Raw genomic sequence first — 5,576 nt, 5'->3', positions numbered from 1 at the left:
GTTCAGACTGGGAGATTCCATCTCGGTTTAGTTTTCAGCCGATGTCGCCGCGAAAAGTTTGGATTAACGTCACGCCCATTCCCCGCGGGCCATTGGTCGAGGCGGCGGCGGCGACGCCCACGCGGACGCGCCATAGGAGCGAGCGCTTGTCACTCAACCTCGATTTTTCTGGGCGCCCACGCCGCAGCTCCGCCCTTGTAAGAGAGAGAAAGGAGGGCAGACTCGAAGCAGAATGGAGTTTTAAATTCTGCTGTCGGGCGGCGCGGTCGGTTCGTTTTGAGGCTTGTAGTGTCTTGTAGTTACATCACACCATCGGACTGTTTATTTTAAACTCGACACCTGATTAAAAAAAAGAGTGGCACAACATGCTTATTCTTTGTAGTGCTGTGTTTTTTCTCTCTCAGCGTTTACAAGCAGTGACAGTCTTGGCAGATAACGAAGGTAAAAGTAAAATTGGTGTTATTTTTTGCGGGTAAACCCCTCGGAGATTGTGGGGGCAGCCAGTCTGGGCGATGGATGTCGGAGCTTGTACTTCTGCTGATTGTACTCTGGTAATTTTCCACTAGCCACGAAGGGGAGTGGTTGTTCTGAGATAGGCTAGCTATAATACGCATGGGTATGGGTCGAGTGGAGCTACAATAAAGCTATATGGACCTTTTTTTATTATTATTAAAAAACTTAGCTACAGCGAAATAAAACTAATATGCTGTCCTATGTGAATAGTATTTTTGGAGCGACACGTCGGGGTGACTTTGAGAGGCAGCCACGTGATGATGCCGTGGCGGAGAAATTAATGTGCGCCTTCGAGTCACGTGATGCAACTACACTTGGACGTCAGTTGATGGAAAAATACTGGATTTGGTGTGTAGGCAAACTAGTGTTGCCGGCGAACAAAGGATCAAATCAGCTTGCCCCATCAACACACATGCAGCAGTTTATGCTGCACCTTTACTAAACAGACAGGACACATTAGCAGTCGCCAGGGATGTAAAATGTTGTTTGTAAATGTAAGGTGTTCATACGTACGCTATCCAGCACATGTACATGTGTATAGTACAGAATCAGGAATACTTTATTGATCCCAGAGGGAAATTGCACGCAGTCCTAATCATGGTGGGCATGAAGAAAATATATAAATAAATCTAAATAAGCTGCATGTGCACAGGCTTACTTGAAGGTTTTTGTAAAGTTACTGGATATAATGAAAGGTTTCCCTTTTGCAACTGATCTGGTGTCAGTGTGATCATTTTTGCTGTGCCCTCTCTACACGCTGGAGGCCACATGACAGTAATAACGCAGTAATAAAAGATATGAGGTAGAAGTTTGAACCGCTCATTCACTCCGATGACAGGACTGGACTCTCTTGTTTACATCTTCACTGTGCAAAGTCAGTGTCGCATCTGAAGAATTTTTCCCTCAATTTCAATGTTAGAGGGCATCTCTTCTTCCAGGAATCTGAAGACCCAAATTCCCTGAAAATCAAATATTTGACGTGTTGAAGAATGTCACAGATGAGTTTGATTTTCAGCGGTCATTTCAGAGTGTCTGGCTCGTGTTCTTATGCTGGGTCTCGTCTGGAGCAGAAGTCGGACGGCTTATGTGAGATTGTATTGAACATATTGCAGTTTATATATAGACTAAAGTCAGACTGGGCTATATCTGACTACATCAGTTGCTACTCACCTTTACCTCCTTATTCATATCACATATTAACATGACCTACTGTAAACAAGCAAATGTAAAACTCGAACCTAAATAAAACCTTTTAAAAGCTGAGTGGAGAGTTATGTGAGCTTTGGGCCTGTTTACATTGGGTTTTTACAGTGTCTGTGTGTGAAGGTGTGTGTTGAAACAATTCAGACTTTAGTAAAGACTTTTCAGTAACTTCCGCTGGGTCGCTGCTCTCCTGAGACTTTGTTGAGTTGCTGCTATGTTGAGTTTATTCTGTTGAGTTGCTGCTATGTTGAGTCTGTTCTGTTGAGTTGCTGCTATGTTGAGTCTGTGTTCTGTTGAGTTGCTGCTATGTTGAGTCTGTGTTCTGTTGAGTTGCTGCTATGTTGAGTCTGTGTTCTGTTAAGTCGCCGCTATGTTGAGTCTGTTCTGTTGAGTTGCTGCTATGTTGAGTCTGTTCTGTTGAACACAGTGATCTGTTGAGTCACTGCTATGTTGAGTCTGTGTTCTGTTAAGTCGCCGCTATGTTGAGTCTGTTCTGTTGAACACAGTGATCTGTTGAGTCACTGCTATGTTGAGTCTGTGTTCTGTTGAGTTGCTGCTATGTTGAGTTTGTTCTGTTGAGTCACTACTATGTTGAGTCTGTTCTGTTGAGTCACTGCTATGTTGAGTCTGTTCTGTTGAGTTGCTGCTATGTTGAGTCTGTTCTGTTGAGTTACTGCTATGTTGAGTTTGTTCTGTTGAGTCACTGCTATGTTGAGTCTGTTCTGTTGAGTTGCTGCTATGTTGAGTCTGTGTTCTGTTGAGTTGCTGCTATGTTGAGTCTGTGTTCTGTTAAGTTGCTGCTATGTTGAGTCTGTTCTGTTAAGTTGCTGCTATGTTGAGTCTGTGTTCTGTTAAGTTGCTGCTATGTTGAGTCTGTTCTGTTGAGTTGCTGCTATGTTGAGTTTGTTCTGTTGAGTTGCTGCTATGTTGAGTCTGTTCTGTTGAGTTGCTGCTATGTTGAGTTTGTTCTGTTGAGTCACTGCTATGTTGAGTCTGTTCTGTTGAGTTGCTGCTATGTTGAGTCTGTGTTCTGTTGAGTTGCTGCTATGTTGAGTCTGTGTTCTGTTAAGTTGCTGCTATGTTGAGTCTGTGTTCTGTTAAGTTGCTGCTATGTTGAGTCTGTGTTCTGTTAAGTTGCTGCTATGTTGAGTCTGTTCTGTTGAACACAGTGATCTGTTGAGTCACTGCTATGTTGAGTCTGTGTTATGTTGAGTCTGTGTTCTGTTAAGTCGCCGCTATGTTGAGTCTGTTCTGTTGAACACAGTGATCTGTTGAGTCACTGCTATGTTGAGTCTGTGTTGTAATGAATCTGCTATGTTGAGTCCGTTCTGCTGGCCACTTTGTGTTGCTATACAAAGTTATACAATGGACTGACAACATACACACTTGTTCTCCACCATGGCTGGAAAGCACCAGCTTTTTAACACTATACTTGTGCGTTTTAGGGAAACCGAGCAGTGTGTGTCCTCTTGTAGTAGTGTGGTGGTGTTGTGGAGCAGGGACACTTACAGGAGGGCCACGTAGGTGCAGCAGGCAGACTGAAGTCCCTTAACTGTGCAACAGGAATTCTGAGCAGCAAGTCAGATTGCATAACCAGTTTTGATCTGGTTCAGTTTGATCTGGTTCAAACCAGAGAAACAAAATTAACTTGTTCAGTCTGACCGATGAAGCTACTTTGGGGATTTCTTACGCTACGTAAACGTAAAAAAACGGGTGTTTACACAAGTTTGTATGTTATCACACGGAGCAGGACTTATCAAAACAGTGATTGTATCTTATCTGGAGGCAGATAAGCATCAGTTATTTTCCAAATTGTTTACAAACACTGTGGCTGCTGAGTAATTATTCTTAGTTGTGCAGCGTAAACACAGTGAGTTACTTCAGCTTCCTGCATGCTTTTGAAGTTTCATAGCAGCGTTGTTACTTAGTTGTTACTTAGCTTCTAAACCAACGACTCTTAGGTGAGAGTCACCTGAGGCTGAAGTTCTGATCACACAGCCTAGAGCTGCTGCAGCACACTAGCACTGCTGTGTGAACTGTTACACGTGTGTGTGTGTGTGTGTGTGTGTGTGTGTGTGTGGTCAGATGGGGGTTGAAGGGGTGGGTGAGGGGGAGTTAGCAGGGCGGAGCCCCCTCTTCATGATTTGGCCAATCTCAGCTTGATCTGGTTGGTCCCACCCACCTATTTACATATGTTATCATGATATCAGGTCAGTGGGCCACACTTGGCTCTGCACCTGAGTACTGCAAGTGCTGCACATGTCACCATTGTGTTGCATGTATGGTGATCAATCTCAGTAGTTCTTAATAGATATTTTACCCCTGATGTGCCATAGAGATACTTAATGCTTGGCAAAGAACTGATGGCAAATCTGTAAACATGAAATTAACATAAATAATTAGGATTAACATATATGCAGATAATAAATATTGTGTTGCCACAGTGGCCTGCATAATATTTACCACATATTCCGAATAATACAAAGTCCAAAAATGCATATATTGTCATTGTGTGTGTGCATGTTCATAGTCTATGGCGTTAGTCTACTATAAATAGTGGTGCCCTGTTCTAGGAGGTGAACTTTAAAACAAGAATACAAAAAATGAGGAAGAGTCACCTCTTTTCAGGGGCACTGAAATTCAGTATAGGAATGAAGTGCTCCCTCTAGTGGCTAACGTCCATCACGACAAGCACAGACTGTTTGGACTTGGAAGCCTGACACATCTGTAAAATAGCTTGTGGGAATATAATATGCATTAAGATATCAGTGCCCTGCTGCAGCAGTGGTAAATAAACTACAGAAGCAGTCATTAGATTACCTGTAAACACACAGAACATGATGAAACCCAGTTTGGTTACTGGATCATGTTATTCACACCCGCACAACTCAGTGTGGTTGATTATCTCTGATGACAGTGGAAAGAGAAGCTTTCACTGCCATGAACAATAAACAAAGGAGCAGCCAATGATATGACCTATGACCCTGCACATGGAGAATGCAACCACTGTCTACCTTTCGCTTGTGGTTGTGTGTGTGCGCAAGTGTTTGTGTGTACACAGCTTTGTTCTGCTACACAAACACCATTTTGCTTCTGTTCCAGTCTCTATTCAGTGTCAGCTTTAAATACAAGGTTCAACAAATATCTTTACCATGAATGTTCAGATGCCCTAAACTCTCCAATAGAAGGTTCTTAGACATTTTTTCAAATAGTTTCATGGATGTATAGAAAATGTTTTTTAAATGGTTGATTATTTATGGAGGGAAACTTTATTAAGCTGTCAGTCAACATGTTTGTGATCAGTGTTTTGTAAGAACCAAGTTCAGCATCTGTGTGGAGGGTTTTGTACGAACCAAGCCCACCAAAAAACTGCCACCAAGGTTGTGTGTGTGTGTGTGTGTGTGTGCGGTCAGCGAGGTTGTGGTTGCTCAGCCTTTAGAAGGACTAATCCATTTCCTGTCTAAGAGAAAGAGAAGTGTAAAATAGTGCAAAAAATGACAGTCGCATAAATGTGACAAATAAGATGAGAAAGATGAAATCGCAGTGTAACATGAACATGTATACGGGGGGAGAGACGGGGAGAGAGAGAGACAGGCAGGCAGACAGACAGACAGTGAGAGAATTCTGGCATGTTGTGTGACGTGTCTTTGGTGTGATGTGTCTTCTGTTGTCACTGAGAATACCAACGCATTCATTTGTTCTGGAGAATAGCAGAAGCTCTATTACTGAACTCTAAACAAAAAAACATAATTTGGGCTTTGTCCTCTAAGCCCAGAGTGCCAGTACTCTCGTTGCCATGGTTTCCACAAACTACCAAAAATGTATGCAGATGCTCATTCGCCTTTGCACACACAAACGTT

This window comes from Brachyhypopomus gauderio, chromosome 17 (assembly GCF_052324685.1).
Source record: "Brachyhypopomus gauderio isolate BG-103 chromosome 17, BGAUD_0.2, whole genome shotgun sequence".
Classification (NCBI taxonomy): Eukaryota; Metazoa; Chordata; class Actinopteri; order Gymnotiformes; family Hypopomidae; genus Brachyhypopomus; species Brachyhypopomus gauderio.
This window is presented reverse-complemented; position numbering follows the sequence as displayed.